Source organism: Urocitellus parryii, chromosome X, assembly GCF_045843805.1.
Source record: "Urocitellus parryii isolate mUroPar1 chromosome X, mUroPar1.hap1, whole genome shotgun sequence".
NCBI lineage: Eukaryota > Metazoa > Chordata > Mammalia > Rodentia > Sciuridae > Urocitellus > Urocitellus parryii.
The window spans coordinates 72,273,162-72,287,285 of record NC_135547.1 but is presented as its reverse complement, the minus strand read 5'-3'; the positions used below and the strand labels follow the sequence as shown (position 1 = coordinate 72,287,285).

Sequence of the window (14,124 nt, the reverse complement as noted above, 5' to 3'; positions counted from 1 at the left end):
ACTTGCCTAGGGTTTGATCCCCAGAACCATAATAATAATAATAATAATAATAATAATAATAATAATAACAAATTCCTCTTCTATGTCCTAGATAAAGTGCATTCTATATCAAGGTCAAAGAGCTGAAGAAGACTCCTTTTAGTTGGGGGTCTCAGATTGCTCTTGCAACTGAGATCATCTTTGCTCTGACACTCTGGGTCCCAAGAACCTTGGCCAGGTGTGAGGAAGTTTGGTCTTGGCAGTTACTCATGCCTTGGACAGATGAATAGTTGTAATCCATCTAGTCCCTCAGTTGAACCTGTTTGTATATTCCAAGCACTGTGAACACAGATGTTCAGAACCTCTTTACAATCAAGATGCCAAATATCTGTAATCTTTCCCCAGATCTGACAAAACTTCTGGGACCTTGAGGCAAAGAAAGAATTTGTGACTATCATTGAAACTGCCTTGAAGATGGCCATTATAAAGTTGAACCCACAATTTTCACTGAGAATCCAAATCCCAGGCCACTTTTTATTTGCTTGGGCTGAGGATTAAGAAAGACAACACAAAAAAGATGCTGTAAGTGCCAGTGAAACCAAATTTTGTGGCAATTTTGTGGAGACTTCTCCAAAGGACTTGCCCAAGCACAAGCAAAGGACCCACCAATAATCCAATGTACACTACACCCACATCAAACCTGTTGAAAAGAGCCAATGATGGTCCCGAGACACAAGCCTGCATAGAAAGGCCCAGAGCCTGGCATTTTTGTCCATCACAGCAAATACCTTCCTATTGTGGACATTAGGACAGAGAGGCTGGCAATATGCAGATGAGCTATTCCATACCAAGTCAGTCCAAAGCAGCAGGTCACAGGTCTCCTCTGCTTCCTCATGGTGGCCTCCAGACATCACAGGTGTAACACCTATTTACTGTGGGTGTCCTCTCCCTCTGTAATCCCTCTTCACTTCTATTCTGTCATTTCCAGAGGGATTGGAGGCTGCCCTCCACACTCTAAGCCAGAGAACAGGCAGAAATTTCAGCAGGAGATCCTGGTAAGTAATTGGCCACAATGTCTAGATTAGGGTAATGATGAGAGAAGTGCTGGCTAAAAAACTGACAGAAGTTCCAAAAGGTAAATTTCTGTGTATTCACACCTAATCTTCTACAGTGGTGTAAAAAATTTCTACCATCCCTCATCATTGGCAAAAATTTTTGTCAAGTCCAAACGTAATGTAAAGTGAGGTAGGTAGTTTTTTCCTCATGTCTACATCTTTGTAGTGATGGTTGAGGCCTCTACTGTGAAAGCAATTGTCACCCATGCAGGGCAGTGCCAAGGGCTGGTAGAGATTCTCAACTGGCTATTTTCTCAATCTCATTCGAATCATCCATGTCTAATCTTTCTATCTCTTATTAAAATGCTCCTGGATTCTATTCAGGATGTTCATGCTGTGCTTGATAATGTTCACAGTCAGTCCCCTCTTGCCAAAGTGACCAGTACACCCGATCCAGTATAAGTAGATCGTGTTGTCTGGGTTCCCATCCTTGTCCACAGGAAAATTGAAGTTGATAACAACAGACACTTGGTCAACATCGATACCACAAGCTCACACCTTGGGGGTCACTAGAACCTTCTCTTTACCCTCTCAGAAGCACTCAATAACAGCAGTTCTCTGCTCCACCATTATTTCTCCACTCACCAGGGCCTCTTGGGAGCCTTCTTTTGAGAACTCTGCTGTCAATCAACTAGCTATTTTGCAGATATGGCAGAAGATCATGGCTTGAGCAATGGTGATGTCCCCATACAGGTTGCACAAGGTCTAGAACTTCTCATCTCTATTACTGCACAGGTCATAGTATTGCTTGATGATGTCAAAAATCTCCTACTCACACTTTACTTTGATAATGTTGCTCCGAACTACTTTCTGAGCAAATTTCAACACAGAGACTTCAAAGGTGGCAGAGAAAAGCAACATCTGGCAGTTCTTGGGTGGCATCCTCTGGATATGGATGCTCTGATCTTGGTGGCCCTGAGTGGCTACCATCATGTCAGACTCATCCAGAACAAATATCTTGATTCTTTTTGTGTCCATTTGGAGCACCGGTCCAGGACGGTCCTTGGGGTACCAATGACAATCTTCTCACAGATCTTGGGTTCTCTTTCCAATTTATTGCCACAAACAGCATAAGTTAGCTTCAGTTCAGGATAAAATTTGTCCATCTGTTAATTACTTTTCCTGTTTGAAGGGTGAGCACATATGTGGGGGAGAGGCACAAAAATTTGGGGGTATCTCTTTGAAGGTTCTATTTGGCTGTTTTACCAGTACCGACTGAGTCTGGGCAATTAAGTTCTGTGGAGGTTCAGGAAACATCAAAGGCAATGAATTCTCTTGGATTTTAGATGGACAGTTGAAACCCATGGCATAGACTCCTTGGAGAAGCTGTGGTTTTAGGTGAAGCTCTTCAAAAGACTTCACTGAGGAGAGCCACGAAGTTCAGATTCCTTTGCAGGACTTCCACTTGTTTAGTGTTGTCCACAAGGTTGCTTTGGATAAGTTTGTTGAGTAAAGACTGGGCAGCTCTGTCCTCTTTCTCTTCTTCATCTGTCTTACCTGCATTAGTATTGGTCTTGACAACAGCACAGACTAGGCTGCTGCTTCCTGCTCATCCACGAACAGGGCCACAAGTTGGTGGCCATGGTCCCCAGCGTGGGTGGGATGTGGCTGCTGGTGGGTGCCCTGGCAGGCACAGCAGGATCTATGTTTAGCTTTTGCTAAACCATTTAAAAGTTAATTTCAAACATCACAACTTATTATACCAAAATAATCCTACATGTACTACTTAGAAATAATTTTCCTTGGGCTGGGGATGTGGCTCTCCTGGCATGCACGGGGCACTGGGTTCGATCGGCAGCACCACATAAAAATAAAATAAAGATGTTGTGTCCACCGAAAACAGAAAAATAAATATTAAAAAATTCTCTCTCTCTCTCTCAAAAAAAAAAAAGAAATAATTTTCCTCTATTTTCATTATATAACCACAAGATCACCATCACATCTATGACAATTATAATTAATTCAATAATATCATCTAATATACAGTCCATATTCATAACTCCACAATTATCTCCCAAATACAATATGTTTAACCCTCGACATAATTGAAGTTCTTAAATACATTTGCTTATGTCTTTTTAGTCATTTTAATCTAGGACAATTCTTCTGTTTCACCCACCCATTTTTAAATTTGTTTTTCTTTTTATTTACACATTATAGTAAATTTCAACATATTTATACAAACATGGAGTATATCTTATTATAATTAGAATCCCAGTCTTGTGGTTGTACATGATGGTGAGATTCAATGTGATGTATTCATATATGTACAAAGGAAAGTCAGGTCAGAATCATTCCACTGTCTTTCCTTTTCCTATCCCCCTCCCTTCCTTTTATTCCCTTTGTCTAATCTACTGAACTTCTGTTCCTCCCCTCCCTTCCCCCACTCATTTTAAATTAGCTTATATTATCTACGAAGTCGAGATCAACTAGTTGTCTGGCAAAATGTCACTGATTATACTGATTATTTATTCTGATTATGCCTTTATGACTATATGCTAGTTAATGATGCTTGGCAAGTATACTTCACTGGTATTTTTTGTATTTAGAATTTAATTACAACCAGAAAGACATAATATTAGGAAGTCCTTCTACTTATAATACTAAATTTATCAGTTGATCACTGAAAATTAGTACAACCACTTTGGAAAAAAGTATGGAGATTCTTAAAAAAAAACTAAGAATGGAATCACTATATGATCTTGCTATCCCACTTTTTGCTATATATACAAGGGTTCTAAAATTAAAATACTATATGTATACAACCACATCAATGTTTACAGCAGCACAATTCACAATAGCCCAGTTATGGAATCAATCCAGGGGCTTGTCAACAGATGAATGGTTAAAGAAAATGTGGTATACATACACAATGCAGTTTTACTCAGCCATAAGAAGAATGAAATTATGATATTTACAGATAAATGAGTAGAACTAGAAACTATCATAATAAGTGGACTAAGCCAGACTTACAAAGTCAAAGGTCAAATGTTTTCTCTCATATGTTGAAGCTAGACCAAAATAAGAGGGAAAAGGGGGGTATATTCCACAAAAATTGAGGGGACATCAGTGGAGTAGAGGAAGAGTCTTGAAAGGGAGGGAGGAGTGTTAGAAAAATGGAGGAATGGTACAATGAAAATGATCTAATCATTATATATATATATATATATATATATATATATATATATATATATATATATATATATGAATATACCACAGTAAATTTTACCTTTATGTAAATCTATAAAATACCAATTCAAAAAACTACATAAAGGAGTAACACCAGTTGAGCAGTTGAGTAGAGGAAGGGAACAGAGGGAAGGAGGAAAGGGAAAGGGAAAGTATCAGAGACTTAAATAGAGCAACTTATATTAAAAACAAATTTGTGTCAGAATGAACCCCATTTTATATGTAACTATAATGTACTAATAAATACATAAAAGAGAAAAAAGCTTCTGTTATAATAGATGCTATATGTGATAGTTTCTATTAGTGATAATTAATAGTATCTATTAGAATCTGTTAATGATAATAAATGGTTGAATTAATCACAGAGTTAAGGCAGAATTGTGATATATTACTATTCCCTCAATATTTATTCATAGACTATCTTTTGTAAAGAAGTATATCCTACCACCATATATACATGTTTAACAATTTGCCTTCCTTTACTTTCTCCAACTTTTTAAAGAGTAGCAATATTAACTCATATTTCTGTGAAAATTAAATGGTTATTTATGCTATCATTACTGTTCTTTTTCATGATAAAATTGCCCAATGTTTGCCAGCAAGAAATCCCTAAAGCTATCTCATGTGTTCTTTTGACATAATTTTGTTAGGCATTTAGCATGCATTTATTTTCTGATATCACCAAATTATTTCAATAGCCTTTTGATTTACAAAAATTACACAATGTCAACATCCAGAAAACATAGAAACAAAAAAAAAGCACAAAGATGAAGCAAAAGTCAAATATACCCTGAGGTGACCATTGCTATTAGCAATACTACCAGTTTATATATATATATATCCATTTTATATTAGTGAGATCATGTCACAAAATTGTCTTATGCATTTAAATAGTATTTTGGCATGTATATTTGCCATAGTTTATTTAACCAGGTCTTATATTGTTCAATCTTAACCATTTATTCAAGATTTCAAAATTTTTCATCAAATGATTATAAATAATATGATATTATAAATTAAAAAGCCTTATGTGCTTTATAAATCCATTTCAATTTCATAAATCTACATTTGAGTTTACTTTTAAATTTCTTTTAAAATTATATCTATTATAAATATCCTTATTTTGGATTTTATATATTTTTGTTAACAAAGTATGATTTACACATATAAAAATATCTTCCTTTTTAAGGATATAGTTCTATTAATTTTGACTATTAATATCAACACCACCAAAGCTTACGTATATAGTATAGTCATTAACCCTAAAAGTTTACTCTTATTCATTTACAGTTAAGGCCCCTGTATCTCCTAGTAACACCTTAACTGGTTTTCTCTATACAGCTATGATTTTTCCAGAATGTCTCATAAGTGGAATCACACAATTTATATCCTTTTGAGTCTAGATTCTTTCATTTTGCATAATGTTTTTGAGATTCATTCATGTTGTTACATTATTAGTAGTTCATTATTAGTAGTTCTTTTTTTTTTATTGCTGAGTGGCATTCTATCACATAGATGCACTGCAGTTTGTCCATTCTCCAGTTGATAGATATTTGGCTTATTTCCAGTTTAGGACTACTATGAATAATATAGCTATGACCATTTTATGGCATTTTATATCTTTGTGTGGAAGTACCTTCATATTTTTTTAAGTAAATATTTAGGAGAAGAATTGCTAGGTCACGTGGTAAATTTATTCCTAGTTTTTAAGAAACTGTCAGAATATTTTCTAAGGTAACTGTACCATTTAGCTTTCTCACCAGCAATAAATGAAATTTCCCCGTGCTACAACCCTGCAGTCATTTAATGGTCTTTTACATTTTTTACTTTCTGTTGCATTTATAATGGTAACTTACTGTGGTTTTAAATTAACTATTCTAATGAAAATTATGTTTTACATATTTTCTACTCTTGTTGACCATTCATGATATATTCTTTGCTGATGTGTATGTCACAACCTGTTCTCTATTTTGTTCTTGTTTTTTTCTTGCTATTGGAATTGTGAATGTGCACATAGATTCTATATGTTAATACTTTTTCAATTATAGTTATTTTAATTATTTCCCACTCTGGGATTGATTTTTAATTATATTAACAGTGTTATTTGAAGAACAAAAGTTCTTAATTTGGATGAAGTCCAAGTTTATCTAGTTTTCCTTTGTGCCTCATTATTTTCTCCTATTTATTTATTTATTTTTATACTTAACCCAAGTTTAGAAAAGGTTCTCTCCTATGTTGTCTTCTACACACTTTATACTTTTATCTCTTATGTTAAGGAATATGATTCATTTAAAGATAAGTTTTATGTATGGTGTAAAGTAAGGTTTGAGATACCTTTTTACATAAAGACATTCAATTTTCATGGTATCTTTGGTTTAAAGGTTATTTTTTCTCTCCATTGTTATTTCTTATTACTGCAAATAAAAAGTAAATGAGCATGTGCCTGGCACAGTGCTGCATACCTGTAATCCTAGCAGATCAGGAGACTAAGGCAGGAGGATCACAAGTTCAAATCCAGCTTTAGCAACTTAGCATATCCCCTAAGTAACTCAGTGAGACCCTGTCTCAAAATATTTTTTAAAAAGGACTGGGGATGTAGCACAGTGGTTAAATGACCCTGGATTCAATCTGTTGTCAAAAAAAAAAAAAAAAAACAAACTTACTTTACCATATAAGTGTGGATGTATCTGTATTGTGGTCCATTGATCTGTGTGCTTATCTGTATGTCAGAAACACAATTTTATGGTTATTTTAGGTAAATAATAATCTTGAAATAATGGTCTTCCTTCCATTCTTTCCTTTATTTAAAATTCCTCATTGGTTATTCTTGTTTCCTTGCATTTTCATATATATTTTGGAATTAGCTTGTAATTTCTTTCAAGACAAAGATTTTGACTGAGATTATATTGAGTATTTAGGTCAATTTTGGAAAAATAGATATCATAATAGTATTGATTTTTTTGAGTCATGGATGCAATACAGTTCACCATTTATTATGGCTTTTCTTAACTTTATAAACAATGTTTTGTAGTTTCTGTGTATAATTTTTCACTTATGTTGCTAAACATCCCTTAAGAGTTTCATTTTGGTTTGCAAATGGTATTGTTTTAAATTTTATATTCCAATTTTTATTATTAGCCAATCAAAATACAATTGATTTCTTTCTTTTATTCTTTTTTATTTATTATATATTTTAAATTTGTTCTAATTAGTTATGCATGACAGTAGAATGCATTTTGACACATTGTACACGAATGGAGCACAATTTTTCTCTCCTCTGGCTGTACATGGTACAGAGTTACACTGGTAGTGTAATCATACATGTATAGAGGGTAATAATGTCCGTCTCATTCCACTGTCCCTTACATCCCCACACCCCTTGCCACCCTCAGCATAATCCAAATTTCCTTCATTCTACCATTATGGATTAGCATCTGCTTACCAAAGAACATATTCAGCCTTTGTTTTGGGGGTTTTGGCTTATTTCTCTTAGCATGATAGTCTCCAGTTCCACCCATTTACCTGCAAATGCCATAATTTCATTCTTCTTTAAGGCTGAGTAATTATTCTATTGTGTATATGTACCATATTTCCTTTATCCATTCATCTGTTGAAGGGCATCTAGGTTGGTTCCACAGTTTAGCTATTGTGAATTGAGCTGCTATAAACATTGATGTAGCTGTGTCACTGTAGTGTGCTGATTTTAAGTCCTTTGGGTATAGATTGAGGAGTGAGATATCTGGGTCAAATGGTTCCATTTCCAGTTTTCCAAGGAATCGCCATACTGTTTTCCATAATAGTTGCACCAATTTGCAGTTCCACCAGCAATGCATAAGTGTAGCTTTTTCCCCCACATCCTCACCAACACTTATTGTTACTTGTATTCTTGATAATTGCCATGCTGCCTAGAGTGAGATGAAATCTTAGAGTAGTATAGATTTGTAACAAATACAATTGATTTTTGTATATTGACTTGTATTTCTAAACCTAAACCTATCTCTAGTTCTAGTAGCTCTTTCATTGTTCTCCTAGGATTTGGTTAGTGATTGTGACACATGTGAGCAAAAATTTTTACCTTTCCAATTGGTATAAATTATGCTTTTTTTCTTGCTTTATTTAGCTCATTAGGACGTCCAGAAAAAAATGTTTAATAGAATAAATTATTCATCTTTTGCAAATTATAGTATGTTGATTTTAACTCCTTTTGTCATGTACCAAATAGTGGAATAGCTAGTTCAAATTGTGGTTCCATTCCTAGTTTTTTGATGAATCTCTTTATTGTTTTCCAGAAGGATTTTATAGATATACAGTCATACCAGCAATAAATAAGTGTACCCTTTCCCCCACATCCTCACCAAGATTTATTGTTATTTATATTCCTTTAAAAAATTTGTTCTTTCTAAATATACACTACAATAAAGTGTATTTTGACCAATTTTATGTACATAGAATAAGTATAACTTTTTCCAAGTAGGATCCTATTATTGTGGTTGTATAAAAAGAAGAAAAATCAACATCAAAAACACTAGAAAAGAGGAAATAATTAAAATCAGAGCTTAAATTAACAAAACTGAAACAATAAAAAGTAACTTCGAAGTCAAGGGAACAAAAAGTTGCTTCTTTGAAAAACTAGACAAAATTGACTAACTCTTAGCCAGAATAAAGAAGAGAAAGAGATTGAAATTACAAATTACTAAAATTCACAATGAAAATAGAAATATCACCATGAAGATGAAATACAGATGATAATCAAGAAGTACACTGAAAATCTATACTCCATTAAAATAGAAAATAATGAAGATATTGACAAATTATTTTTGTGTTTCTATTAAGAATATCACTGGAATTTTAGAGACATATGTTCTACCCAAATTAAATCAGGAGTGTATAGAAAATTTAAACAGATCAATTTCAAGCAATGAAATTGAAGATGCCTTGAAAAGCTTACCAACAAAGAAAAGCCTGGGACCATATGACTTCTCAACTGACTTCTACAAAAACTTCAAAGAAGAAATTTCAACAATACTCTTCAAATTATTCCATGAAATATAAAAGAAGGGAACCCTTTAAAATGATTCTATGAAGCTAGTATCACCCTGATACAAAAACCAGACAAAGAAATATCAAGGAAAGAAAATTTCAGGCCAATATCCCTGATATTGATGCAAAAATTCTTAATAAAATTCTGGCAAATCACATACAAAAACATATTTAAAGATAGTGCAACATGATCAAAATGGGGCTCATTGCAGGGATGCAAGGTTGGTTTAACATATGGAATTCAATATTTGTGTTCTTCATAATGGTCATTCTGACTGGAATGAGATGAAATCTCAGTGTACTTTTAATTTGTATTTCTCTGATTGCTAAAGAAATTGAACATTTTTAATATATTTGTTGATCATTTGTACTTTTTCTTTTTTAAATATATTTTATTAGTTGTTGGTGGCCCTTTATTTATTTTTATATGGTGCTGAGGATCAAACCCAGTGCCTCACACATGCTAGGCAAGCACTCTACCACTGAGCCACAACCCCCGCCCCTATACTTCTTCTTTTGAGAAGTGTCTTTTCAGTTTTTTTATCCATTGATTGGTTGAGTTATTTGGTTTTTGGTTGTTAAGTTTTTTGATTTCTTTGTATAGGTTGGAAATGAATGCTATCTTACATGTAGATTGCAAAGATTTTCTCCCACTTTTACACACTACCTTCAAGCTCTTGATTGTTTCTTTTGCTGTGAAGAAGCTTTTTAGTTTGATACAATTCCATTTATTGTTTTTTTTTTTTATTTTACTTCTTGCACTTTAAAAGTCTTCTTAAGAAAGTCAATTCTTGAGCTGATATGTTGGAATGTTGGGCCTAAATTTTTCTTCTAGTAGGTGCAGTGTTTCTGGTTAACTTCCTGGTCTTTGTTCCACTTTCAATTGAGTTTTGTACAGGGTGAATGATAGGCATCAAATTTCATCTACTACATCCATATGGACTTCCAGTTTTCCCAGCACAATTTGTTGAAAAGGCTATCCAGTGAATTTTTGGTGCCTATTTCTAGTATGAGATAACTGTATTAGGTTGTCTCTGTTTATTTTATTCTATTCTATTGGTCTTCATGTCTGTTTTGGTGCTAATTCCATACTGTTTTTGATACTATAGCTCTGTAATATAATTTATGCTCTGGTGTTGTGATTCTTCCAGCTTCACTTTTTCCTTTAAAGATTGTTTTAGCTATTCTAGACCTCACATTTATTCAAATGAACCTCATGACTTATTTTTGTGTTTCTATTAAGAATATCACTGGAATTTTAATGAGGATTGCATTAAATCTGTGTAGCACTTTTTTTTACAATATTAATTTTGCCTATTTAAGAACATGGGAGATTTTTCCATCTTCTTTTTTATTTCTAACTGCTTTTATTTTTTAAATACATGACAGCAGAACGCATCACAATTCTTATTACACACATAGAACACAATTTTTCATACTTTTGTTTGTATATAAAGTATGTTAACACCAATTCATGTCTTCATACATGTTCTTTGGATAATGATTCCACCATCATTGCTAACTCTCTGCCCCTCCCTTCCCCTCCCACCCCTCTACCTTATCTAGAGTTTGTCTATTCCTCCCATGCTCCCTCTCCCTACCCCACTATGAGTCAGTCACCTTACATTGGAGAAAACATTCACCATTTTTTGGAGGGGGGGATTGGCTAACTTCATTTAGCATTATCTTCTCAAACTGCATCCATTTACCTGCAAATGTTATGATTTTATTCTCTTTTATTGCTGAGTAATATTCCATTGTGTATACATACCACATTTTTTTTTTATCAATTCATCCACTGAAGGGCATATAGGTTGGATCCACAGTTTAGCTATTGTGAATTGTGCTGCTATAAACATTGATGTGGCGGTGTCCCTGTAGTATGCTGTTTTTAAGTCTTTTGGGTATAAACTGAGGAGAGGGATAACTGAGTCAAATGATGGTTCCATTCCCAGATTTGTAAGAAATCTCCATATTGCTTTCCATATTGGCTGCACCATTATACACTGGTATAACAAAACTGTCCTAGTTTATGGTGGTATAACAAAATACCATAGTTTGGGTGACTTAATTAACGCACATTTATTTATCTTTGTTCTGGTGGTTAGAAGTCCAACATCAATTTATTATCAGAGTTGGATTCTGTATGAGCCCTCTTGCTACCTTCACTCTGCTTCCTCCTTTCTTGTTTCTGCTCTTCCTCCTCCACTTCTCCTGTTTAGGGATTTGAACCCACAGTCTTATACATGCTTCACTTTATCTTATAAGAACACTGACCTACTTGATGGGGTTCCATCATGACCTCATATAAACCTTTTTGCCTCCTAAAGACCCTACCTCCTAATACCATCACCACGGGGACTGAAAATTCACGTAGTTTATTTTTAAATTTTGAGAGACACAAATATTCAGTTCCTAAAACTGGCTAATACTCTACTGCATGGATATGTTTAACCATTCATCAATTTATGGACATCTAGGTTGTTTTCACTTCAGGGTTATTATGAATATTGCTTCTATGAACATTCATGTAAAAGTTATTGTGCATATGTATATTCCTTTCCTCTTATATATAAATATAGATTTGATAGATCATATGGTAAGCCTAGGTTTGATTAAAAAAGAGTTTTCAAATTTTTCTCTAAAGTGGATCTGCTATTTAACATTCCCATCAGCAATATATGATGGACAAAATTTCTCTACATCTTTGCCAATAGTTATTTTTGTCTGTCTTTTACATTATGGCCATTCTAGAAGGTGTGAAGTGGTACATGTTGTGCTTTTGATTTCCATTTCCCTGATGGCAAACAAGCCATTTTTACATCTACTTTGGGTAACAGCTATTAAAATATTTTCTTTCTTCTTTAATTGGTAATGTTTATTGTTGAGGTTTTTCTAATACACTGGATTTAATTCCCTTAACAAATATAAGATCTACAAGTACCTTCTTCCAGTCTATTTGTTATCTTTTCTATTATTAGTAACATTAATTGTGCACAAAAGTTTTTAATTTTGCTTAAATCAAACTTATTCATTTTTAAAATTTTGCCGCTGTTTTGTGTCAAATATAAGAAATGTTTACCTAAAAGAATTATAAATATTTCTCTCTATCATCTTCTAATAATTTTATAATATTTGTTCTTACATTTAGCTCCATAATCCATTTTGAGTTGATTTTAATGGATGGGGTAACATGGAGTTTAACTTCATTCTTTGCTGTTTGTATATAGTCTTATTTCAGCAATCAGTTTTTTAAAAAGCCATTCTTGTTTATTAGTTCTAGTAGTTTATAGTGGATTCTTTAGTATTATCTATATGCAAGATCATGTCATCTGCAAATAGAGCTAGTTTAAATTCTTCCTTTCCAGTCTGGATGCCTTTCATTTCTTTATTTTGCCTAATTGCTCTGGCTAGAACATCCAGTACAATGTTGAATAATAATGATACAAGTGGACAGCTTCGTCTTTCTTTTTATATTGAGGAGAAAGCATTCAGCCTTTTACTTTTAAGTATGTTGTTAGCTGTGGGTGTTTCATAGATGCACTTTATCAGGTTGAGGAAGTTCTTTTTATTACCATTTTGTTGAGATTTTATGATGAAACAGTATTGGATTTCATCAAATGCATTTCTCTGTCTATTGAAATCACATAGTTTTTGTCCTTTATGATGTATTACATCAATTGACTTTCAACTGTTAATCCAAATTTAAATTACTAGGATAATTTCCAATTAGTCATGAGTTAGAATAATTATTCAAATATTGCTGGATTTGATTTTGGAGTAATTTTGGAGCATTTTTGCACCTGCATTCAAAGAGATAGGGATCTGTTGTATTTTTTCCTTGTGATATCTTTGCCTGGATTTGGAACAAGAGTAAGAGTAGATACATATAAGAAGTGAGGTATTGACAGCTAATTCTACTTTGGGGAAGAATTTTTGAGGTATTACTGTTAATTCCCTTTAAATTTTCAATAGACATTACCACACAAGTTGCTTCAGTCTGGAATTTTCTTTATAGGAAATATTCAAATTTATAATTCATGGTTTTTACTAATCAGTCAATTCAAGAATTCTATTTTTTCATGAATTGGGTTATATCTAGAAATTCATGCATTTAACTAAATAATCTTATTTGTCAATACACAGAGATTAATTAATGAAGGACACCTAGGTTGTTTACAAAGCTTGGCTACTGTGAATTATGCTGCTATAAATATTGTTGTGGCTATATTCATAAAGTGGGTTGATTTGAAATCTTTTGTATATATATCAAGGAGTGGGATAGCTGGGTCATATGAATCCCTACAGGTTTTTTAGGAATCTCCATACCACTTTCTAGGGTGGTTGCATTAATTTGCAATTCCATCAATAATGCAAAAGTGTATGTTTTCCATAACATCTTTGCCAACATTTATTGCTATTTATGTTCTTAATAATTGACATTCTCACTGGGGTGAGATGAAATCTCAATGTATTTTTGATTTTCATTTCCTTAATTACTAGAGATGTTGAGCATATTTACATATTTGTTGGCTATTTGCATTTCTTCTTTTGAGAAGTGTCTAGTTCTTTTGCCCATTTATTAATTGGGTTATTATTTTTTGTGTGTCAAGATTTTTGAGTTATTTATATATTATGGATATTAATGTCCTATTTGAAGAGCAGGTGGCACAGATCTTCTCTCATTCTGTGAGCTATCTTCAAGCTTGTAATTGTTTCTATTGTTGTGCAGAAGATTTTAATTTGATTCCATCACACTTATTAATCTTTTGTTCTATTTCTTGTACTTTGTTGGGCCTAC

The 14,124-nt window shown here is 33.4% G+C and overlaps 1 pseudogene; it reads right to left on the bottom strand.

Annotated features, from left to right (window-relative positions):
* Window positions 1-1,332: 1,332 nt before the first annotated feature.
* LOC113190612 (ATP-dependent RNA helicase DDX19B pseudogene) lies at window positions 1,333-2,613 on the bottom strand (annotated as a pseudogene).
* Between the last annotated feature and the right edge of the window lie 11,511 nt (window positions 2,614-14,124).